This window comes from Lissotriton helveticus, chromosome 10 (assembly GCF_964261635.1).
Source record: "Lissotriton helveticus chromosome 10, aLisHel1.1, whole genome shotgun sequence".
Classification (NCBI taxonomy): Eukaryota; Metazoa; Chordata; class Amphibia; order Caudata; family Salamandridae; genus Lissotriton; species Lissotriton helveticus.
This window is the reverse complement of record NC_136071.1, coordinates 570,088,674-570,115,373: the sequence shown is the minus strand read 5'-3', so window position 1 is coordinate 570,115,373 and position 26,700 is coordinate 570,088,674.

Here is a 26,700-nt window from a genome sequence, read left to right as displayed (position 1 = left end):
ATGTAGTTGGTGGAAGCAATGGCATGCGGGCAGATGATGTCCGTGATGGAGTTGGCGAAAGCTCCGCTGGGTCCAGGGGGTCGGTAGATGAGGATTCCACGAGGGTGGAGGTAGGGCTAGCCAGTATCTTGAAGTGAAGGTGTTCCAACAGGTCTGCAGGCTCGTCGGGGAGTGTGCTCAGGCGGAGGGTGGATTTGTGGATGATGGCGATGTTAGTATTAAATGTCTGGACTGTAAGCTTAAGGAACACAATCATGCTAACCTAACAGTTTTCTTTAAATGCATGTTAATTCTACAACCTACACATAATCTAATAAATGAAAACTTTAATAAAGGAATCAAGCTATTTTATACTGTACTAATACATTTGGCTGAGTGTAGTAACACGGTCCACGCCAGTAGGATGCAGTTAAAGATGTTTTATTGCAGTAAGTTACAAGTTCTGTAGATCAGCCCACCAGGAGCAGCCTGCCTACTGCTCAGCCCATTCTCAACTTTCATTTCACCTCACAGGCTCCTAACATTCTGAAGCACATCATCATTCTTACATTCCATGCAGCACACAGGACAAACACACTGGCTTAGCAGGTAGTGAAAATTGCATAACATTAACATGGACAGGATACTACACATCGTAAACTACAAACACACTGGCTAAGCAGGTAGTGAAAATGGCATAACTTTAACATGAACAGGATACTACACATCGTAAACTAATAATGTTTTATTAAACAAAAAACAGCAACTGGTCACAATTTATAAAGAAAGCATTGAACTCGCATATAAATCATTGTCACTAATTAGTGGCGAATGCACTGCATTAAATGCATTTTTGAGTACCTCATCGGGTCTTGGATTTGTCTTGGTGGTGTTTGTCACACTATGCGCAAAATGGATGAAAACTACAAATTAAGGAATGCAAAGAAATGAGAAAAAGGACTGTCAGAACTACACAAATCTGTAATAGGTGAGCCTCCAGAGAAGTTATGCCGTGCCTGAATGAGAATTACTATTTTTTCTGTATAGTGCACACTGCAGACTAAACATTGTCACCTTATAATTGAATGGAGACTGAGGAACAAAGCATTTTGCCCAAGATCACAAAATGTGATTTGATGGTTCACTAAACATTTTGTTCTCAGTCTTCTGGTCCCAATATTCGGAAATCAGTGACTAGGAGCTATGTCCTCCAAATATACTCGGCTAGGAAGCTCTAATAGCAACCCAGACAGTGTCAGCTCTTCTGCTAAGGTGGAGGAACTTCGGCCCACTGCTTTCCAGCAGTACAAAAATGGAAAAATAAAATGATAACACGATGTTAGTATCATTTCATTTTTCTGTGTTGAAGCCAGTTTTGGGGTGGAATGGGCTTGGCTGTTGTCAGCAGGGGGAGGAGTGTTTGAAGCCCATAAGTGCGCATGACAGTTTGGCCGGCCATCTTGGGCCAGCCAAACAGTTGTGCACACTTAGCATGTTCTTCACCCGGCTGTATTGCACAGACTGGGTGTAGAAAATGCACAGGCTCCCACTCCCTGTCTGAGCACCAAGCCACTTAGACCAATCACATCACTGCTGTCATGCCGGTGACAGTAGCATAATGATTGGCTTAGGCGAGCCTGCGTGCTTCCTGCTTCTGGGAGATGAGACAACAGAGGAGAGATGATAGAGGAGAGACAACGGCCGTGCAGAGATATTTATTTTCTCACCTGCCCTCCCTGCCACCCCTCTTCCGTACTACCCGCCACAGAACACAGCGTCTTCCTTGCTCATTGCACAAGATGGGAACATTTTGAAAAATACCAGGTTGATGACTTCAAGTGGTAAATATTGTTTTATTTATGTGCTTTCTATAGCAATTAGCTATTATCTGTCTTTCTCCAACAATCCGGTATGTTTCAGCCAAAAATATTAGTCCGACATGAGATTTTAAATTTATTTTTGTAGGTTTCCTTTTAATTTTGTGTTAAGTGTGTGCTTATTAGGGGGGGGCATAAAGTATTAGATGGATCACTATAATGCAAATCGATTTTGCAGCTGACATATTCTTTGCATTGTGTTTGGTGGGCATACACTTACTGATTTCCAGCATTTTCTACGAGTTAAAAAATGAGTTTATATAATCCACAGTTCAAATCAATAAATGAATGTTATGTCTTCTGTTGTTTCTCACATACTAAAAAGCAATAGTTCTTGGTCTCCAATAATTCCATGAATGCTCACTTCACAGCTCTGTTATGGCTTCAGACACAAAGAGCATAACATACAGGAGAGCCATGTGCAGCTAACTTTAAGGGACACGATGAGCATGGGACCCACGTCTGGGTATACTCATCACACTTCGGGGCGTTGCACTGAAGTAAACAAAAAGTGATGGGTGGAAAACTTGAAATAATCTTAAGCGATTGCCAGTGGCTAAAATTAAGTCAAACATTTCATCCATCTCCCTGTTGTTGTTGCAGTTGTTTTACCATGTAGCAAAAAACAAAAACTAGTAAAACTTGCCTGACTGGGTATTCAGCCCCACACTTGCCACACCTACTGAATTAGGGATTAGGCTACCCATTTGTCAACTAGATCTAAAACATACCGATTTTAGACTTGAAACCTACGACTGGCTTTTCAGTAGGATTTAGATGCATCACTTGATTTCCTGCCTGTGAGCTGGTATATAGGCATTTAAAAATATAAATAAATACCTTATTCAAACTTACACGTTCCAACTTTGGCCAATCAGGTCTCTCTCTGAATGAGCTCTGTAGGTATGGAGCAAAGCAGCACATTGTCTCTCAATAGATGGGATGCACCCTGCTGCACGTTATTTGGGTGACCATTGCGAGAGCAGGGATTTTGGGCAGAGGCGGCTGTGGATGAGACAAAAAGGGTAAAGGGTCACCGGTGGAGGGAATGGGCTATGGGGAGTCAATGCATGAGTGGGGCATTTTTCCCATCTTGTTGATTCAATCAGATCACCATGGTCCAGTGGATTTCCCCAGCAATTCACTCTGTTCATTAGGTCCCTTAGAATCCTCCCTTGAGGATCACGGAGCTGGCCAAAACCAGATTACCCTGAGATAGCTTTTGGAGTAGAGCAGTAAATGACGGATTCTGAAGCCCACCCCTAAGAAGATGGACTAGTGGGGCTACTGATCATGGACCTACCTCTGTACATGAAGAAGAAGACATTGAGCAGAGGACTTCCCTTTGTTAACAGTACTGTGCCTTTATGGTCACACTTTACCATTATGGTACACCAACACTTAAATACACTCTGGCAGTAATGAACCACTCTGATTTCACTACACACATGAATGGAGGAAGAAATATTATCTTGTCCTGGCTACCAGCATATACACTGATGACACAACAATGCAGTTCACCAGTGGTATTGTCAACTGTCAGTACAAACTAAAAACATATATTCTTTTTTTTTATTTTTTTATTCTTTTTATTGAGAACTTTTTTTTCACGTTATTTCCCCCCAGCACCTGGGGTGAGGAACATATCACTATGTACATTCAATCATTTATCCAGTAAAAGAAAAGAAAAAATAACTTATATTACATTACACATAGAGGAACATATACATCAGGTGGAGCTTAAGATTAGTAATTGATCAGTCCAATCATGTGGGGCACCTAAAATTAACAAACCATAAAGAAGAAACATGTGACACTTTGTTACCTACTAGTCACTTAAGAGTCCTCCCTCCTACCACACTAAATATTACAAACCCATATATTATATACATTATATACATTATATTTCTTCTCTCCATTTTGCTATCGGCTCCCATATTTTCAATCCTAATCTCCTCCCATACTTTCCTTTTCTAGAATATATTGCTTTTTCCAAACTGTAGCTGTTTAAAACCTTAGCTAACCATTGTTGAAATACTGGTGGTGCCTGATCAAGCCATGCTGAGGCAATACATAATCTAAAAACGGCCATTGCAACAAAGATAAAATAACAACCCTCTCCATATGCATTGCCTGAATTCACTCCCAAAAGCACAATTGTGGGGGTTAAGTTGACAGTTATTTTCAATGCTCTTCGTAAAAAAAATTGTATTTCATTTAATAAGGTTGATAGACATGGACATGTTGCAAAGATATGAACTACATCAGCCTGCAGACTTTCACATCTGGGGCAGTTAATCCCGGTAGTCGCCCCCCATTGTGCAAGTTTTGCCGGAGTATAATACAACCGGTAGATAGTTTTATAGTGCTGAGCCTGTAGTGTTGCAGAACACAAAATATTTTGTCCCAATTCTAATGACAAATTAAAACATTCCGAATCTATGTCCAGCTTAGTCGACCAACTTTCCCCCCACTTAGCCAGGTCATCTGGTTTTGTTTCAATTAACTCTGCATAAAACCTTTTAATAGTGCAATTTACTCCGTTATGTATCGCCTCAAGTATAAAGATTTTCTTAAATCCTCTCGGGCCGCCTCTTTTGTTCACCAAAAAACTTCTTACTTGAAGGTATTTAAAAAAATGCCTTGCTGCCAAACCGTATTTCTCCTGTATTTGTACAAATTGCTTCATCCCCTGTGTGCCCATCAAATCCCCTACTCTTATAATACCCTTCCTATACCATTCTAAATACACTAAATCAGAAAAAATAACCTCAGGGAATAATGAATTATCTTTTATTCTCGTATATCTATTGATTTTCCCTAAGCCATATTTCTTAATAAAAGCTTTCCAGATGTTATGAGCTCCCAAAATAGTCTTAAATCGTGTCCTTTTAAAGTAAGCAGTGTCAAAATTTTTCAAAAATATATTTTTTACCTCATCCCCCAACAATAGACCATATATTGCCAATGATCCTAAATCATCATCCCCTCCTACTTCTGCCCCACCTATTAAACCGACCATATACTGTAAGGCTGCTGCCCAATAATAGAGTTTCAAGTCCGGTAAGGCCCACCCGCCTCTCTCTCTTGGTAGTGCCATAAATCTTGCTGCTCTCCTAGTTTTACCTTTAGACCAGATAAATCTATTGATCATTCCTTCGATCTTTTTAAACCAGAGATTATCAAACCATAACGGAATTGTCCTAAAAATATATAGAAATTTCGGCAAAATTAACATCTTTATAATATTTACTCTGCCGACTATTGTAAGGTGCAAATTATTAAGTCTGTCTAGATCTTTCCCAACCTTCCTTATAATAGGATCTATATTTAGTTCTACTACCTTTCCCAGCTCTGCAGTGATCGTTATACCCAGGTATGTCCCTGTCTGCACAACTCGTGGATCTTGACACATTGCCTTACTATTCTTTATAATCTGTGTTTTCCCAGTATTTAAAGAATAACCTGACACTTTTCCAAATTTTATAGCCTCCATTTCCAGATATCTGATAGCCTCTGTGGGTACTGGTGTTACGACAGCCACGTCATCAGCATAAGCCAATATCTTGCAGTCCCCCCTGGGCGTAACCACTGGAGGTATATGCCCATTCCCTTCCATTCTGCGTATTAACGGGTCCAGATATATAGCAAAGAGTAATGGGGAACACGGACAGCCCTGTCTAGTACCCCTTTTAATTATCACTTTTTCAGTTATTCCCGAGTTTATCCTGATCGTGGCCACCGGATCCCTGTAGAGAGTCTTTATTGCCGTCAGAAAGCCTCTCCCAAAACCCACTCTTTCCAAAACACTCCACAAGTACACCCAGGATACGCGGTCGAATGCTTTCTCGGCATCTAACAATAAAACCGCCAGTGGTTCGCCCATAACTTCCATTTTGTCGAAAAGAGTGATTAGTTTCCGTGTGTGATGCGTGGTTCCTCGCCCAGGTATGAATCCATGCTGACTAATAGTAACTAATGGTGTTATTACGCTAGCGAATCTTATTGCCAATGCCTTTGAATAGATCTTTGTATCGGTGTTCATTAGCGTGATTGGTCTGTACGAGCTCTGGTCTGTAGGAGCCTTTCCTTTCTTTAAAATGACAACTATCTCTGCTCCAGACCAAGAATTCGGTATTGATAAACCCCTCTGTGCCTGTTGCATTGTAGTTACCATATCCTTCCCTATCTCTTCCCAGAATACCTTATAAAATTCCAGCGGGATCTTATCCGGCCCAGCTGCTTTGCCAGATGGGAGATTCCTCAGAGCACTTCCTATCTCCTGTTGATCTACCGGATTGACTAGTCTCTTTCTCTCTGATTCATCCAATTCCACCCCTGCATAGTCATTCAAGTATGCCGCTATCTCTCCTGAATCTATTACATTGCTTTCTTGATATAGCTTTGTATAGAATTTTCTAAAGACTTCTCTAATTTGCTGCACACTTGTTACCATCTTTCCCGAACTATCTTTTATTGCCTTTATCTCGCCAATCGATGCCTTTTGCCTTGCTCTGACTGCTAACATCCTACCTACTCGATCACTCAACTCGTAGCATTTTTCCCTATTAGTCACATATTGTTTAACTGCCTTTGCTGTTATATGCTCTTCTGCTTCCATTCTCAGTTTCGCTAACTTAACTATAGCAGGGTTTGGTACAGATCCATTTAATAATCCAGATACTCATTTAATAATCCAGAATGAATACTCGAATAATGACATGGAATGTCTGCGGGTTAAATGACAGACGAAAGAGACAGAAGGTGGCTATTTTAATTAAGAGTCTTAGACTAGATTTCTTAATATTGCAAGAAACACATATTCAGGTGACTGAAATTCATCTGCTTGAACAACTGGGACTTTCCTTGTTAGCGTATTCAAGACAGGGGTCTAGGAACAGGGGAGTGGCAGTATTAGCAAAGCAGAGAGACATCACTACTAGGAAAAAATGGGAGGATGTATGGGGGAGATGGGCTCTGATAGAATGTTTGGTAGGAGAACAATGGGTAACTCTTGGTTCTATATACGGGTCTACAGGGGACGATGCGGACATTTTTGAACAGGTTGATATAGAGTTGGCAACTTGGGCCCCATATGTAGTAATAGGGGCGGATTTTAACATCAATGGAGCAGGAGGTCTGGGATTAGGGTTAGGACCCCCAGTTAAATATCAAGGAAAGAAAAAAAGAGTGTTTCAAGCGGTTTGCTCACTAGCCAGGAATAATGGGTTGCTGGATGTCTGGGATGCACTCAAACCAGGAGAGGATGGATACACATACTATTCTGCACCGCATAAAGTAAGTTCCAGATTAGACTACTTTTTGGTTAGCAACCAGGGTGTTGAAGGCGCACATATCGAGAGATTGCCAAGATTATTGGCGGATCATAACCCCCTGATCATAAATCTGAAAGGATTATTATCGGTAAGGGGGGGGTCGGTCTGGACTTTTGAAAGAGCACTGTTGGAAGATGAGGCATATATTCAACACATGAAAATTTGGATAGTTGAATACCTGACAATAAATAGAGATACAGCAAATGTAGGTATGGTCTGGGATAGTTTTAAGGCCGGGGTGAGGGGAGAAACTATAAGTTTTGGAGCAAGGAAAAGAAAGCAGGAACAAGAGAGAAGTCAGGCTTTAAAAAGAGAGATATTATTAGCTGAGGCAGAAGTGAGTAAAGGTCTAGATTCACTAAAAACATATATTCAATGAAGCACACAGTTAAAAACTGGATGTGTCTGTCGGAACTGCAAATTGGCCTTAGCACTGCCAACACTTTTAGCCTCTTCGACGCTGGTGACGGAACCATTCCGTCATCAGTCACGGTTGAGCTGTGCTGATGACGGAATGGTTCCGTCACGACCACACCCGCGATTGGAATGTTCAGCACAGCGCTGAAATTCCTGCCGCACGGAAGCGGTTAACATAACATGTGTATTTGTAAAGAGCATGTTTACCCAAGGGTATCCTTGCACTGAATAGCAGATGTTTATTGTTACCCAACTCAATGGTACTCATTTTATTGACCTCAAAAGGATGAAAGTCTGAGTGGGCCACCCAGGATTTGAACTTTTGACCATGTGGTCGAACACAGGCCCTTGCAGTAAATGCATTAGTCCACTAAGCCACCAGACCCAGCTTTTACAAATAAATGGTAAGATATGCATTGTCACTGCCACAAATGATATGTAATGTTATGTTATATAAGAATTGTATGGTGCAGCTTGTCACCTGTGAGGGCATCCAGGCGCTGGAGCAGGAGTGAAGGTCTGACAGGGGTCCTAGTTTAACAGCCAGTTTCTTCAGCTTCTTACAGAAGTTGAGGAGAGGAGTGGTGGTCCTGATGTATAGAGGGAATCCATTCCAGCCATTGACGGTAATAAAAGAGAAAGCACCTCCATCGGCCTTGCTTCTGCAGATGTGGGGGATTCATGTGAGGGAGAGAGAGGTGGAAAACAGCTGTCTGGAGGGTTGGTAGAGTGGAGATGGACGTTGAGGTAGGCTGGCCCTGTTTTGTGGATGGCTTTGTAGGCGTGGATGAGAAGTTTGAATTTGTAGTATTTCTGGATGGGTAGGTAGTGCAGTCCATGAGGTAGAGGTTGAGGTGTGTGTTTCTGAGGATGTTTAAGATGACCCTCGTGGTAGTGTTCTGGATGGTTTGGAGCCTTCACATGAGACGTTTGAGGATACTGACTTAGAGTGCGCTGCCAGAGTTGAGTCTGCTGGTGATAAGAGCTTGGGTGACTGTGAGTATTGTGTGCATGGGGAGCCATTTGAAGATTTTACAAGGCATTCTGAGGATGTGCACAGCAGAACACGATCACAGTGTTGACCTGTTTGTTTGTGGAGAGCTTGTCATTAAGGATTATGCTGAAGAATCTGGCATGGCTTATGGGGAAGGGCATGGGGCCTAGGTCACATGGCCACCAGGTGGAGTCTCTGGGGAGTTCTTGTTACAGAAGATCAGGATCTCCATTTTGTCCATGTTGAGTTTGAGGCAGGCCTCTTGCATTTAGTTGGCTACATCAAACATGCAGACGGTGAAGTTGTTCCTGCTGTAGTTGTTCATGTCAGTGAGATAGAGGATGAGCTGGGTGTTGTCCGTGTAGAAGACAATGTTAATGTCATGGGCCCTTACAATGTGGGTGAGAGGTGTCATGTAATTGTTGAACAGGGTTGATATGTTATGTTATGTTATGTAATCTTGTATAGCGCGCAGCTGCCTAAGCGAAGAGGCGTCCCGGCGCTGGTAGCAGTGTCAGTAGAAAGCTAGGGGCTAGACCGTGGGGAACAGGTAGGTTCTGATGGCCTTACGGAAGGGTAGCAAGCAATCTAGGCGGCGAATCTGAATAGGGAGGGTGTTCCACAGTTTAGAGGCAAGATAACGGAAGGACCGGCCCCCAGCTCTGGGGCGCTTCACCCGCTGGACCGTAGCCAAAAATTGCTCAGCAGAGCGTAGCTGGCGGGTTGGTACATAGGAGACCAGCAGATTAGACAAAATCTCGGGGGGTGAAAGCTTTTGTATTTTGAAGGTCAAGCATAGTGCTGTGAATTCGATCCTTTTAGACATGGGTAACCAGTGTAGACGGCGCATTGCACCCGTCGTGGAGCAAGTTCTGGGGAGCCTGGGCAGGACTTGGGCAGCTGCATTCTGGACTCGCTGAAGGCGAGTCACTTCTGCCTTGTTAGTGCCTAACATGAGTGAGTTTGGAGTAGTCCAGTCTGGACAAAATAGTCGCCCGGACTATCAACTTGCAGGTGGGTGGCTTGAAGAAACCCAACATGGGCCACAGTCCCCAGAGTAGTCCAAAGCAGGTGCCCGCATCCTTCTTGGTGTGCTCCTGAAACCCAAGAGTGGAGTCGAACCAGATCCCTAGATTTTTCACTGACGACTTAGGGGTGGGGGCGCTTCCGAAGGACGCTGGCCACCATTGAGTGCTTCAGAGCCCCTTATCTCTTCCACCAACAGCACTTCTGACTTGTTGGCGTTAATTTAAAGGAAATTGGTGGTCATCCAATGCGCGACCACCACTAGGACTGCCACTAGGCCACTCCGAAATTGGGAGACGCCCGCGTAGGATCATCAGAGAGGGCAACCACCAGCTGTGTATCATCAGCATACAAAACCATGGTCAAGCCATAGGCCTGCCCCACCTCCGCCAGGGGTTGAACATAGAGGTTGAACAGAACGGGGCTCACTGCTGAGAATGCTCTGTTAGACAGAAAAGATCAAAACCAATCCAAGGCAAGACCTACCACCCCGCCTCCTCTAGGTGACGCAGGAGGATCTAGTGAGGGACCGTATCAGAAGTGGCGCTTAGATCGCGCAATATCAGGGCCGCAGTTTGTCCCTCATCCAGAATGGTCCCCATATGTTCGCTCACAGCTAAGAGCATGGTATCGGTACTGTGACCAGGGCGGAAGCCATTCTGGGAGCGATCCTGGAAACCGGTGTTGTTCAGAAAGCCCGACAGGATGTTATTGGTGTGGGCGTCTGCAATTTTAGCAACCCAAGGCGTTAAAGATATGGGACGAAATCTTTCCGGCTTAGTCGGGTCCAGTGAGTGTTTTTTCAGCAAGGGGACCACCCTTGCTTGCTTCCATAGCACAGGCACCACAGCAGTGGTGAAAGAGGACTTGATTACCTGACACAAAGGCGTAAGTAGTACCGGTAGGAAGTCCCTAAATTGGGCAGGCCTCATAGGATCCATAGGGGAGCCTGATTTGACCTTCTTGCTCAGCATGAGAAACTCGTCCTGGTAGATAGAGGGGATAGCTGTCAATGTGAGAGTGGAGGGAGGAGCAGGCGGAGCAGAGGGATCAATAGGGGATATAGGGAGGATTTGTAAATGGTTTCCACCTGCTTAACAAAGAAGGTGGCTAAGTCCTCACATTGCTACCCAGACTTGATCACCGGGATAGAGGGGTTATTCCTGTTTTTGAGGTAGTTAAGTATTTTAAAAATGCTTTTAGCAGGGTTCTTACTGGCCTTGATCTCATTAGTGAGGTAAGCCGCTCCTGCCTAGTGTATGGCCTTGTGGTATCGCTTGATCGCGTCTTGGTACAACTTTTCAGCCCCATGGTTGCAGTCCCTTCTCCAAACCCGTTCTAGCTTTTTACAGGCACTGTGCAAGGCGGCCAGAGACTCGTTGAACCAAGGATTCGAACTCGAGCAGCGGCCCTTGGACCATTTAGCAGGGATGAGAGTGTCTAGGGCATGTAGGATCCAGAAGTAAAGAAGTGATTTGTATGCTTGATCTGGATCAGTGGCTGGGATAGGGGGACAGGATACCAGGATGGCATGCAGGTTCTCCAAATTAAGTTTATGCCAGCATCTGGGGGGTGAAAGCTTTAGTATTTTGAAGGTCAAGCATAGTGCTTTGAATTCGATCCTTTTAGACATGGGTAACCAGTGTAGACGGCACATTGCACCCGTCGTGGAGAAAGTTCTGGGGAGCCTGGGCAGGACTTGGGCGGCTGCATTCTGGACTCGCTGAAGGCGAGTCACTTCTGCCTTGTTAGTGCCTAACATGAGTGAGTTTGGAGTAGTCCAGTCTGGACAAAATAGTCGCCTGGACTATCAACTTGCGGGTGGGTGGCTTGAAGAAACCCAACATGGGCCTCAGTCCCCAGAGTAGTCCAAAGGAGGTGCCTTCATCCTTCTTGGTGTGCTCCTGCAACCCAAGAGTGGAGTCGAACCAGATCCTTAGATTTTTCACTGACGACTTAGGGGTGGGGGCGCTGCCGAAGGACGCCGGTCACCATTGAGTGTTCCAGAGCCCCTTATCTCTCCCCACCAACAGCACTTCTGACTTGTTGGCGTTAATTTGAAGGAAATTGGTGGTCATCCAATGCGCGACCGCCACTAGGACAGCCACTAGGCCACTCCGAAATTGGGATCGCCCATGTAGGATCGTCAGAGAGGGCAACCACCAGCTGTGTATCATCAACATACGAAACCATGGTCAAGCCATAGGCCTACCCCACCGCCGCCAGGGGTTGAACGTAGCGGTTGAACAGAACGGGGCTCACTGCCGAGCCCTGGGGAACCCCCTTCTTGATGGAATGAGCGTGAGAGAGAAAGGGGGGTGGGCAGTGACCTGGAATGTTCTGTCAGACAGAAAAGATCAAAACCAATCCAAGGCAAGACCTACCACCCCGCCTCCTCTTGGCGACGCAGGAGGATCTAGTGAGAGAACGTATTAGAAGTGGTGCTTAGATCGCGCAATATCAGGGCCGCAGTTTGTCTCTCATCCAGAATGGTCCGCATATGTTCGCTCACAGCTAAGAGCGCGGTCTCGGTGCTGTGACCAGGGCGGAACCCATTCTGGGAGCGATCCAGGAAACCGGTGTTGTTCAGAAAGCCCGACTGGATGTTATTGGTGTGGGCCTCAGCAATTTTAGCAACCCAAGGCGTTAAAGATATGCGACGAAATCTTTCCGGCTTAGTCGGGTCCAGTGAGGGTTTTTCAGCAAGGGGACCACCCTTGCTTGCTTCCATAGCAAAGGCACCACAGCAGTGGTGTAAGAGGAATTGATTACCTGACACAAAGGCGTAAGTAGTACCGGTAGGAAGTCCCTAAATTGGGCAGGCCTCATAGGATCCATAGGGGAGCCTGATTTGACCTTCTTGATCAGCATGAGAAACTCGTCCTGGGAGATAGGGGGGATAGCTGTCAATGTGAGAGTGGAGGGAGGAGCAGGCGGAGCAGCGGGATCAATAGGGGATATAGGGAGGATTTGTAAATGGTTTTCACCTTCTTAAGAAAGAAGGTGGCTAAGTCCTCACATTGCTACCCAGACGTGATCACCGGGATAGAGGTGTTATTCCTGTTTTTGAGGTAGTTAAGTATTTTAAAAATCCTTTTAGCAGGGTTCTTACTGGCCTTGATTTCATTAGTGAGGTAAGCCGCTCGTGCCTAGTGTATGGCCTTGTGGTATCGCTTGATCGCGTCTTGGTACTACTTTTTAGCCCCAAGGTTGTACTCCCTTCTCTAAACCCGTTTCAGCTTTTTACAGGCACTGTGCAAGGCGGCCAGAGAATCGTTGAACCAAGGATTGGAACTCGAGCAGCGGCCCTTGGACCATTTACTAGGGATGAGAGTGTCTAGGGCATGTAGGATTCAGAAGTAAAGAAGTGATTTGTATGCTTGATCTGGATCAGTGGCTGGGATAGGGGGATAGGATACCAGGATGGCATGCAGGTTCTCCAATTTAAGTTTATGCCAGCATTGTCTAAAGATGGCCTTAAGATCAGCTCTGGGCACTGCCTCGGATAGTGGGAAGGAGATGGAGACTAGGAAATGGTCAGACCAACACACTGGGCTGGGTGTCTTAACCAAAAGAGAAGGGATGTTAGAAAAGACAGGGTCAAGCAAGTGCCCAGCAGTACGAATAGGGCCAACCACAAGCTGTCCTAATTGGCAAGCGGCAAAGTCGGCTAGCAAGCTGCTGATTTCAGAGTCAGAGGGACGGTCAAAGTGTAGGTTTAAGTCACCAATGAGACTAAAATAAGTGGCTGTCAGCGCCAGGGAACTCGCGGCCTCAACAATAGCCGATTTGAATTCCGAGATCGGCCCCGGGGGGCGGTAAATTAAGAGACCTGTAATAGTAAAGTGGGCACTAAAGGAAATTAGAAAATGAGCTGATTCGCACCCGGCCACATCCTCCTTAACAAATGAGCAACAGTGACAGGACTTAAAGATGACAGCTATACCCCCACCTCTAGAGTCCATGTTTACAGCCAAAATACTGAAACCTGGGTGAAGTGCTAGGCCCGGTTGTCCCACCATAACATCAGTCAACCAGGATTCGGTTAAAAAAACCACATCAGGTGATTCATCCTCTATTAAGTCATTGATCTCCATGTAGTGCTTAACCAGAGAGCGGACATTGAGGTATAGGATTTTCATAGAGGGTCTGGGTGGGGACAGGGGACGCCAGGGGGGCAGTGAGGACAAGAAATGTAGCCACAGTTGAGACAACAGAAAGGCCCTTCTCAGCATCCACCAAGAGCTGTCCGCATGAGCTTACCCGCTGACCAATGGACATCAGAAGTTCACTGGTGTAAACTGGCACACCAGACTTAAAACTGCCAGCATTTCTGGCATCTGGCGAGGTCCAGGCGTGGACGGGCGCAGACGGGCTTGCCTTTGGCGCACCGCTCCCGCACCACGGGCCGGCTAAATAGAGTGTCCAGGACCAAAGGGGATGGAAAGACTAGACCTCCTTCCCTGACAAGATGGAGGCAGTGAACGGCAACCGGAAGTGGGAACACACCGGCCGGGTCAAAGCTGTACTCCCTCCACAACAACCAGCCCGCTAAGGGCTGTTGAGGACCGGGAAGGTGCAAAGACCACACAAAACACCGTCACTACAAGTAGGTACAATTGAGTAAAATGAGATTCGTGCAATGGATTTTTTTAAAGTGCGCATCTGAATTAATTTTGCTTTAAAAAAGTGAAATCACATTAGAACATAGTGCAAGCAGCGCACAAAGCATAAGTGTAGCCTTCCGCTTCTACCAACAACTGCAGGCTAATCAAGTCAGCTCCCGCGCCATGGGCAGCCTAGATAGAGTGTCCAGGACCAAAGAGGGTGGAAAGACTAGACCGCCTCCCCTGATAAGATGGCGGCAGTGAACGGCAACCGGAAGTGGGAACACTCCGGCCGGGTCAAAGCAGTACTCCCTCCACAACAATCAGCCCGCTAATGGCTGTGGTGGACCAGGGAGGTGCAAAGACCACACAACACAACGTCACTACAAGTAGGCACAATTAAAAAAAAAATGAGATTTGTGCAATAGATTTTTTTTTAAAAGTGCGCATCTGAAACAATTTTGCTTTTAAAAAGTGCAATCACATTAGAACATAGTGCAAGCAGTTCACGAAGCATAAGTGTAGCCATCCGCTTCTACCAACAACTGAGAAGGACTAGGATTGGACTGAGGGAGGAACCCTGAGGGACACTGCAGATGAGCTTCTTGTGTTCAGAAGTGAAGGTGGAAACTCTGACTTTTTTGTGTTCTGTTGGGAAGGAAGTAGGTGATCCAGCTTAAGGTGGTCCTTGGATTCCAGTTACAAAGTCTGGCGATGAGCGTGCCGTGGGAGACAATGTTGAATGCTACCAAAAGATTGAGCAGAGTAAGTGAAGCGGTTTCTCCTCTGTCCATGATTGATCGGATGTCTTTGTTGCAGTCAGAAGGGAGGTTTTTATGCAGTGGTTGTTGTAGAATCCCGACTGGGTGGGGTCCAGGGGGTGGTACTGTTCAAGATGACTGGAGAACTGCTTGTTGATTTTTATCTCAAGGAATTTGCCGGGAAGGGCACAAGCGAAATGTGCCTGTAGTGGTTAAAGTCTTTTGGGTTTGCTGAGGGTTCCTTCAGCAAGGCAGTGACCTCAGCTTGTTCCCAGCTGGCTGGAGGCTTCCGTTAAGGGTGGAGGAGTTGATGATGGTGATGAGGTTGGCGCTGATCAGAGTGTTTCCTAGGCTGTACATGTGGTGAGGGTAGGGGTCTGAGTGGTTCCCCAAGTGGATGGCCCGCATAATTCTGGCAGTGTCATCTGTGGTAAGATGGGTCCAGTAAGTTGGGAAGTGGGTGCGTTTGATGGTGGTGGGGGGTGGTTGAATGAAGATGTCCTCTATCATGGGTTGGGGTGCGAAGGTGGAGTAGAACTTGAGAATTTTGTTATGGAAAAAGTCCAAAAGGCTATCACAGAGGGCCTGTGTGGGAATTATGGTATTTGGCTGCAGCTGTCAGGTTGATAAATTATTTGACGTTGTTGAAGAGGTCTTTTCTGGCGTTGATGCATGATTCAATTTTGGGCTTGAAGGCTGCTTTCCTGCCTTCCTTGATCTGTGTGTGGTATCTTCTGAGTGTGGATTTGTATGCGTCTCTGGAGGTGGTGTCGCAGCTGGTTCTTCATTTTTTCCCAGCTGCTTGCAGTAGCGCTTGGAGTCTCTTAGGTCCTCAGTGTACCAGCATGCTTGAGCGTGAGTTCTTGTGTGTCTGGCCTTCTTTGTGGGGGACAGGTTGTTGGCGCAGTCTGAGATTCAATTGTTGAAAATGGATAGGTCATTCTGTAGGTCACCAGTGAAACTTGGTTGGGTTGATCTGAGGGCATGGTTCCAGTCTTGTTCTGTTATGTTGTTCCATTTGCGGCTAGTGAGGATCATTAGTTTGAGTTTGCTGGGGATGGCTGTGCTGATGTAGAAGCATACAATGAGGTGGTCTATCCTTGTGAGCGAGGAGGTGTGACAGAAGATGATCTTGTTGCTGGCTGTCAAGATCGTGTTGATCGTGTGTCTCGTGATTTGACTCAGGCCTTGTACCAGCTGTGTGAGACCGATGTTGTCAATACTTTCTAGGAGGTCTGTGGCGTTGTGGTCCATGGGGTCATAGAAGTGGCTGTTCAAGTTGCCAAGTAGGTAGAAGTCATTGGGTCTGATGGAGATGGGTGTGATGAAGTCGGTGAGGAGGTTGCTGAAGGTTGTACCGGGTCCTATTGGTCCTTAGGCGAGGGTGCCCGAGATAGTCATGTACCGGTTGAGCTGTGGTGGAAGACGTGCTGAGCCAGGTCTCAGTGAGGAAGAGGATGTCCAGAGAGTGTTGATGAGGTCCCAGACTTCACCTTAGTTGCGTGTTTGCAGAGGGATCTGGTGTTGAGGAGCATGCAGGGTAGGCGGGTATAGGGTAGGAGTGGTTTTGCAAGAGAAATTAAGTGCAAGCATGAGAAGGACCCTACCATGCGATGCAGTGTGATGTTGGGGCGAGCGGTCCTGCCGCATCTGGTGTTGAGCGCAAGCAAGTCGGCTGAGGTGTAGCAGTGGCAGTCAGATGTACTAGGGTCCATGGCACTGGGCACAGTCCATGAGTGGATGGGTACAGATGGGCCTGCCTCAGAAACATGGTTGTGTTTGGCATGTTTATTGTATCACAAGTACTATGATGGAACTGATGATGATTAATTGTTTATATTTTAGATACCCCTGAAGAAGGGATTTTTCCCGAAATGCATTGGGTGATTTTAAATAAAGCATGGCATGTGGAAACAGTCATCCTCCTGTGTTTTTATGAACAGAAAATGAGCAAAAAGGAAAATGAGTAAAATGAATTGAAAAAAAGGGAGAAAAAGAATGAATAATATTGGATAAAACTGAGGAATAATTGAAAAAGTTTATTATGAAATTTAATTCATTGGATTTGTTGGATATTGGCTGTGCAGCTTGATGGGGATCGCAATGTGGTGCCCTCGTGTTCCTACTATGTTGCAGCGCAAGTGGGCGGAGCGCGGAGCAAGCGAGCACGCCTACTAGGTTGAAATTAGAGAGTACAAGATAAGGAATACAGAGGTGTGCATCTCACCACCATCTACTTGCCATTGGTGCACCTTCAGCACGCAGCAGTGCACTGGATGTGCTTTTGCACAGCGGGCATCATTAAGTAGGTCCTAGAAGGGGAGGACGTTGTAGTGACTGGGCTAGTGGGAAAGCAGCAGGAGATGGCATATGGGAGAAGCAGGTAAGAACAGGGGGAGGAGAAAGGCGAGAAAAGAGCAGAATGGGAGAGATGGGGGAGTCCCAGAAGCGAAAGGAGAGGAGGGAAAGAGCGAGTCAAAATTAGAACAAATTGCATGCAGAGAAAGAGCACAAGAAGATGGCATTGAAGGAAAGAAAGAGCTCAGAAAGTGGGCACAGAAGGCAAGAAAAAGCTCAGAAAGGGGGCAAAGAAAACAAAAAATAGCACAAAAAGCAGGTATAAATGACTAGGTAGAGTAAACTAAATGAGTGCAAAAGACAAAGCAAACTAAAATGTGTTCAAAAGTAGAAAAGACAAAGTGTGCATACAAGAGAATGGGCACAAAAACCTAAGTAAGCAAATCACAAGTACAAAAAACGATGCACGGAAGTCAGAGAACCGTGGGATATGTCACCTACTCAAAGGGGACATGCAACGGCTGCCATTAAGTGGTAGAATATTTTCAAAAAGGGGGTGGTGATGGACAGAGTATCTGAGTTAATCAGAACACTCCTACCCAGTCAACAGATCAGGGCTTGATCCATCACCGTTGTTTAGCTCACTGCACCATCCCAGTTCAGAACCTGGCTATATGCAAATTAGTCTGTCCCTGGCCCAGTGCATCATGGGAACAGGGCAGACCAAACTACCAAGCCAATTCTTCACTGGAAAGGAAACAAGCTTCCGGGGACCGGTTTCTGGCATTACAGCCGTCTTCGGCCCGGCTTGCTTGAATCCTGATGGTGCAGTGAGCAAGGGACTCATGTCTGAGCATACCCTTCCACACTCATAGTGGCCAAAATATTTTCAAAAAGGGGGTGGTGATGGACAGAGTATCTGAGTTAATCAGAACACTCCTACCCAGTCAACAGATCAGGGCTTGATCCATCACCGTTTTTTAGCTCACTGCACCATCCCAGTTCAGAACCTGGCTATATGCAAATTAGTCTGTCCCTGGCCCGTGCATCATGGGAACAGGGCAGACCAAACTACCAAGCCAATTCTTCACTGGAAAGGAAACAAGCTTCCGGGGACCCAAAGGCATGTGTGTGTGTAACCTACAACTTTGTGCATTTTTTTAAAAGTTTTTGCAAATTACCATCAAGTACAAATTGATGGTAATTTGCACCCCCTATTAGCAAAATCGCAATTTGTAATTTCATCATACATTGCATTTAAGGAATCCCAATTTACAATTCCTTAAAAGCAATCGCAATTTAAAAAATCTCAATAATTAGCGATTTCGTAAATTGCGAGAGGCTGACAGGTTGATGCATCTAAGAATCCCTTTTTGCAGGCGCATATGGCCGATTTTTGCGAATCGCACCGTTTCGCTTGCAAAAATGGTTGATGCATGTGCCTGTTAGATCCTTCTCTTGCTTCCTACCTTCTTCCTAACAGTCTTCTGATCTCCTTCAGATCCCTCCCTCATTTATTACCCTCACGTTTCGGTTTCTTTGTGGCACACTTAGACAGGTTGAACAGTTTAGGTGGCCTCCTCATCAGCCACAACCCGCTCCCCACTGGGATGTTCTCTTAATCAGAGGACTATACGGTTATTTCATATAACTTTATTGTCAGATGGAAGGCCATTTGATGTCATTTCCTGTGATATTTTCAATATGCCATTGACCATTTTTGAAAAGTAAAGAAAATCTACCTCTTTTCATCCATAACATATTGGAAAGCATGCAGACCTTTGTCCCAAGCGTTAACCTCACTCAACAATCTGGGGGAGGCAACCCCTCATCCATCCTCTCTGTTTTCTATGTGCATGCATTCATGAGTGCACACACGATGTGCCTCCTTATCCTCAAGGATACCAACACACTTTGTGCCCAGATTCTAGTCATCCCCAAATCCGTACGTCACACAGTGCAGTTCTTTGGAGAAAAGTATTTTCCTTCACTCCTGCCCACCTTCAGCACCCCTCAATGTGTCTCCATTGTCATCCTTGGATTTCTTACCTTTATTCTCATCTGTCATTTTAGGTCACATTTTTTCTTCTGTAAGTTACACTAGCGTTTGTGCCATTAGTGCATATTTGATTAAAATCATTTGTTTTCTCTACGTCCATACTGAACCAAGCTTTGCAATGTTGATGTATGTGAGTCTGAATATTTGTGATACATCTGCAGGAGTAATTTTAAGGGCTTTATTTTACTGAAAGTTGCTACGGGGTGAGTGTGGTCTCTGTATCACCCGGGTGTTGCATGACTACCGCAATTCTGCACAAGAGTAGAGTAAACAAGAAAAAAGGGTGCCACTACCAGCAAAAAATGGATGAAAGTGGCTTAGAAAATGCATATTGTGTTAAAGAGTTTTTATGGGGTGATGGATTTAATAGTTGGTAAGTATAATTACAAATTTGAAGACAACACTGCATGTTCAGTTTCAGCCTTCTGTAGGCCAATTGGGAGCATTTTAATTTGAGAAGTTGATTTCCCAAAGCTTGATAAACTGCTAGCAAACCCGACATAAACAAGCAAAGGAGTCACAAGCAGTTCTGGGGTTGGATGATGAAAATCAGAAAGAAATTAGAAATTCACCTCAGTAGTCTTTTTAATTACTTGATAAACGAATTCACTAGACTGTAAAACTTTAGCAAAGTCTTTACTCATGATGAAAGTACATTTTGCATGGTAAGCGAAGAGAGTTTTACTATCCGCTGTTTCTGGAATAAACGTAGTCTAATTGACAGTGAAGCTACAATGGCAGCCATCAGCAAATTGAAGAAAATGTGATCTTATCGCTTTGCAGGAAATCTGGGCCCTACATCCGTCCCCCTGGCCCGACTTCACAGCCTAAGAAGCAGCCGCCTCATTGATAGGTGGTCACGCTTCTGGTGGGGTGCCAATCTACGTGAAGAATAACTTGGCAGCAACTGCCACAACGCTGTGTGAAGGGAGGAGCACCTACAATTTTATTAAACTTCGCTGGCCAAAACTGGCAGTGTAAGAATGGGCACACAACCATTATTTAAGACTGTATATATCTCAATCCTGTAAGAGCAAGAAGAGAGGCAACAACAGTAACACTATTTCCAGCCATGAAAGAACTGTCAGCCATTTATCCAGGAGATATGTGGGTTGTGATGGGCAATTTCAATGGGAATCTCAATCAATCAATCAATCAATCAATCATTTGTAAAGTGCATTGCATACCCGCAAGGGTCTCAAGGTGCTGGGGGGTCTTGGGTCTGTCGTAGGCTCAGTGGGAGGGTGTTCCATGTCTTGGCGGCGAGGTGGGAGAAGGATCTCCCACCAGTGGTTGTTCTTCGGATGCGCGGGATGGTGGCGAGTGACAGGTCAGCGGAGCGTAGCTGGCGCTTGGGGATGTAGAAGGAGAGCCGTCTGTTGAGGTAGGCTGGGCCGGTCTTGTGGAGTGCCTTGTGTGCGTGGGTGAGGAGCTTGAAGGATATCCTCTTGTTGACGATGAGCCAGTGCAGGTTTCTCAGGTGGGGGGTGATGTGGCCGTGGCGTGGTACATCGAGGATCAGTCGTGCGAGGCGCTTTGGATGCGTTGTAGTCGTTTGATGAGCTTTGTCGGGGCTCCCGCGTAGAGGGCGTTTCCGTAGTCGAGTCTGCTGCTCACGAGAGCCTGGGTAACTGTCTTTATTGTATCTGTCGGGATCCATCTGTAGATCTTGCGGAGGGTGTAGAAGCAGGAGGAGGAGACGGCGTTGACTTACTTGGTCATTGAGAGCGTTGAGTCGAGGATGATTTCCAGGTTGCGTGCATGGTCGGTGGGTGTCGGGGCTGCCCGCAGTGCCATCGGCCACCAGGAGTCATCCCAGGCTAAAGGGTTGTAGCCGAGGATGAAGACCTCCAACTTGTCCGAGTTCAGCTTCAGACGGCTGGTCTTCATCCAGTCGGCGACGGCCTTCATTCCTTTGTGGATGTTGGCTTTGGCTGTGATGGGGTCTTGGTGAGGGAAAGGATCAGCTGAGTGTTGTCGGCGTAGGAGATTATGTTGAGGTCGTGCTGTCGGGCTACGCGTGCGAGCGGGCCATGTAAATGCTGAACAGTGTCGGGCTGAAGGAGGATCCCTGGGGTACGCCGCAAATGATCTCGGAGGCTTTGGAACGGAATGGGGGGAGGAGGACACTCTTGGTTCTGCAGGAGAGGAAGGAGGTGGTCCAATCCAGAGGCTTGTCTCGGATCCCTGCGGCGTGGAGGCGTGCGTGTAGTGTGCTGTGGCAGACTGTGTCAAAGGCGGCAGAGAGGTCTAGGAGGAAGAGTGCTGCAGTCTAGCCATTGTCCAGCAGGGTCCTTATGTCATCGATGGCGGCAATGAGGGCAGTCTCGGTGCTGTGGTTGCTGCGGAACCCTGACTGGGAAGGGTCCAGGATTCTGTTTTCTTCAAGGCATCGGGTTGACTGTCTGTTGATGGTTTTCTTGATGACCTTGGCCAGGAAGGGGAGCAGAGAGAAATCTCATGCCCATAGAGTCAAATACTCCATTTGTGACCCTGGATGATCAACATTGGGCCACACTATCAATAAAGAGGCAATTCCAAAAACTGATGAACAGGGAGTCATGGTGGCCTCTGATCCAGCGGGTTACCAGCCTCTTACACTCAAACGCCACATACTCACATAGGCCCCATAAACCCACACACACAGAGTCTATTAATTACCGCTGGGGGTCAATTTTTATAAATGCCTTTATAAGATTAGTTACCTGTCAAAATACAACTAATATTTCACTGATCAGAAAGTTCTTTCCTCTTGTCAATGGACCTATTAGTTGGAACTAGTTGATGGTGAAATGACATTTAAACTTTATAATTCTTTCCCTATTTGAAATATCCACATACTCTGGAAAAATGTTAAATGTTTGTCTAGTAAATTCATATGAGCCAAAAACAAATTACAGTATGAACTTCATTTTCTCCAAAAAAAGTAGAATCAAATAGTTCATTAATCAGTCACCTAAAATAGAACGAAGTTTCACAATGACAGTACTCATGAAAAAGAAGATAGAGAGAGCAGTACAATGACATACCACACATAATTATATTTACCTGGAATGGTGTGGAAACCAACCCCTTAGCCAAGGTGTTGGAAGGGTCCCCTGGGAAAGATCAGGTGAAAAAAAACCTCAGGACAGGTTTCAGGACAGGATTCTGGACAGGATAATTGACCTCTTCTAGATCCGGCACCTGCGTCGCACCCCACTCTGACACTATCTTCCTCTTCGATTCTGCCGCGATCATCTTCTAATTATTTTGACTTTAAAATTCTAAGTTCTTCTTCAGCATTTGTGCAGCTCTTGGACAGCATCCCAGTCTTTCAGCATTCTGGTCTCTCGAGCAGAATCCCTAACTAACTACTCTACTTCAATTATACCTTTCTAATGGCATGTACTACCCCTTAATGCTTCAACTTCATGAAACTCCTAATTCTGATTGGACAGGCAAAGGGGAATGATCATCACACCATGCTAACTTCAAATAATTTTCTTTAGTTCTTTGTTTTATGTTCCCGCCCATCAATTTGTTTCCCCAAGCTTTATTTCCCACCCGTGTTCACATTTTGTATCAACAGCAATGTATACATATTACAGTTGTCAATTGAGTTTGCAGTATGTCCAGCAGGTTCCCAGGACATGTACCCAAGACAGCCTTGGACGGGTTTCAAGATTTGACATCATGGCGTCTGACTTGGCATCACTGCGCCTTCTTGAGGAGTCACGTGTAGTGTAGACTTTAGCATCGTTCCGAGGCGCAGATAGGAACTAATAGAGAGGTCAAAAGAAAACATATTAATGTCAAAATAAAATGATTTCACTGTATACCACCTATCTCTACTCTAATCCCATTTACTTATAAGGACTCTCCCCGCATTAGCATTTAGTAAATAGCTCGTTTTAATTTCAGCAAAGCAGATGCTTAGTGTAGTACTTAGCATGTGAGCTTCCAAGTGGCCATTTAGATGCATTTGCGCAGAAGCAGAATTTTCCCTCCAAGCGTAAATACGTCATTCTGCGTAGATGCAATTGACGCATGCGCAGTACAGTTTCCTGCATTAGTAGCCATTTTGAGTTCACTCGGGCTACTTATTAGTAAAACACATATGCAAGCTTCGTCTAGCTAAAAATATATGTAATGTGGTGCATAGTAGTTACAGAATACATTATTAATACAACGTTACGGGTTTATATGAGAGGATTGCATCCGAGCAAGTCTTTTTTATACGAGTCCTTTCTCCAACACCCACTTTCTAAACCAACTAGGCCTGCGTTCGTTAACTGGGAGATTCTACACAGGCTCAACATCAGCCTATACACACACCTCCTGTTTCAGAATAGGCTCCCTGGACCATATCTGAGTATTGCTGGTTCACTTTCAAAATATCATTGAGTTCGTCATGACCTCTGCCCTGGCCAGTGACCACGCAATCCTTACCTGTGAAGCCTGGACGTCTCGGCCAACTCACCCCAAAATAAGACACCTTGTACAGAGGAACAGCTTTGAGCCCATCAAAAAAATAGAGTGGTCTGCTGTGAAGCAAGAGAAGCACATGTAAAGTGTGTTTTTTTTCCTGGACACGTTCCAGCAAGCAAGTAATGATATTATCACCGCAAACCTCTGGGAGTCTTTGGTTGACCATTTAAGGGAAAACAGAAACTGCACGGGGAAGACCGTAAAAGGCAAGCAGCCTGTAAACTCCAGCTTAGCAGCTGAAAGGAAACATCAAATAGCGACCTTAAACCCCAGCTTAAACAAAGCTATGCAGAAACTTAGCAAGGGCAAGGGGACAAACATAAAAACTACGGGCATGGGTCACTACAAGTCATAGAGAATATTGAAAAGTCCTCTATGTTCTAAAAAAGGAAGAGGCAGCCCAGAGGTGGTTCGACTCACATGAGGTGAGAACATTCAGGGGTCTGAGGAAATTATGGCTATTGTTCAACCAATGCTTCAAACCAAACCAACAGATGACCATTACTAACATTGCCCCTGGAGAATGGGAAACTAATATTAAGGAACTCATAGCCAGCTTAGACTACCTGAAAAGTACAGCGATGGCCCAATGAAGCACCCGAGATTGAAATGGCGAAGATATTTTAGAGACATCAGATGATGAGGATATGCTTTTAATAACTCTGCCTCAAGTAGCACTAGCTATCAAGTCAATGCGAGCAGGTGGTGCGCCAGGCACAAATGGCATCCCTGCCGCAGTATAGTAATGGGCGCCTTCTCGATGGGCCACAGTGATGGTGCCTCTATTCTAAGAATGCCGAATAGATGGAACTATTCCTGAGACATGGAGCAGTTCACTTCTGGTGTCAATCCTTAAAAACAAGCTTGCAATTGTGCCCAGAGAATTAGTGATGGATTGTATTACTAGACGTCAAAGGAAAGTGCTACTCCAGTATATTAAATCACGAGTTCCAAGTTTGGGCATAAGAAATAAAGCTGATCCCTCTGTCTCAAACTGGTTTCCAAAAGGGCTGACAAATCAAGGACAACATTATCTGCATCTCCCATCTGATTGAAGCCACGTTAGCAGCAAAGGGAAGTACCCGTTATGCAGGGTTCATCGACTTCCAGACTGCATTTGATAGTGTGTCACGGCCAAGACTTTGGGTGAAACTGGGCAACTGGGGCATTCCGCAAAATGTATTAAAAGCAATCATCACCCTTTACTCGGACACCTGGGTAAAAATAAGCATCAGCATTGGATGGGCCACCACGAGTAAAATTTGGACAAAGGCTTGAAACAAGGTTGCCTACTGGCACTGCTTCTTTTTAACCTGTGTTTGTCTGACATTCCACAACACCTAATGCCAGTGGGGGCATTTTCACCTAAAATATCAGGTGTTGAAATCCAATCACTCCAGTACGTGGATTAGACGGTCCTTTAAGATCAAACACCAATTGGCCTCCAGAAACTTTTCTTGGGGCTAACAGTCTACTCTAAGGCCCATCACCTGAAACTGAATACAATAAAAACAAGCATTGGCATAGCCAATAGGTCTCGCTTTCAGACCTTATTAGTATTTAGTTATGCAGCATAATATAAACATAACATGAACACATGTCAGATTCTTCCAAACTGACCAAACCCAGACTCTTTCCATAACCTTTACAATAGTAGGACCAGCCCTTGCAGCATCTTCCAGCGGACCTCACAGTATTAGATCTCTTTTGTCCAAGAGTACCTTGTGCTCAGCTAAGCACGTGTTTTGGGTGGATGTATGACGTTACAACGGTAAACATCCTTTACAACGCAACTTTTACCACGCAGTGCCTTTACGATGCAACTTTTACAACGCAAACCATTACAACGCATTGCGCTGGGGGGCGCTCTAGGATAGGGAATAGGTTTAATGTACTATCCAACACCTTCCCTACTATCCACGGGGACTGGAGTTGGAATAGTAAATTAAACTATTCACTATCCAGCGCCTAAAAGCACTATGCGTTGTAATGGTATGCGTTGTAAAACTTGCGATGTAAAGGTAGGTGTTGTAAAAGTATGCGTTGTAACGTCATACATCCCGTTACAACGCATACTTTTACAACGCATACCTTTACAGCGCATTTTTTACAATGCAACATCCATTACAACGCATTCCATTACAACGCATGCCATTACAACGAATTGTTTAAAAACTTCCTTTACAACGAATTCCATTACAACGCATACTACCTTTACAACGCATATGATTACAACACATAACATTACATTGCATGTATGGTAAATATTGGATAGTGTAGAGGTAAAAATTACTATTCTAACTCCAAAGGGGTGCAGCAGTAGGGTAAGTGTTGGATAGTGTAGGCGTAAAAATTACTATTCTAACTCCAGGGGGGTGCAGCAGTAGGGTAAGTGTTGGATAGTGTAGGGGTAAAATTACTATTCTAACTCCAGGGGGTGCAACAGTAGGGTAAGTGTTGGATAGTGTAAGGGTACTATGCGTTGTAATGGTATGCGTTGTAATGGTATGCATTGTAATGACAGGCGTTGTAGTGGTATGCGTTGTAGTGTCATGCGTTGTAATGGTTGAGTTGTAATGGCATGCAATGTACTGGATGTTGCGTTGTAAAAGTTTTGTTGTAATGGTAGTGCGTTATAAAAGTTGTGTTGTAAAGTTGTTTCCCATTTTGTGTCTTCAATATCGGGAATCAGGATGGCTAAGAGGCCTCTGCAAGGCGGATGTCCGCATTGACAGTTGGTGAACATTTATCTAAGTGCTCATATTTTGGTGCGTAAGGAGGGGCCCGAGGCACCAACAGATAAATTGGACGGCTCAGGATCACACAACAGTCCTGGAATTGAGATAGAAACCCTTGGCTGACTCCACAATTTGCTA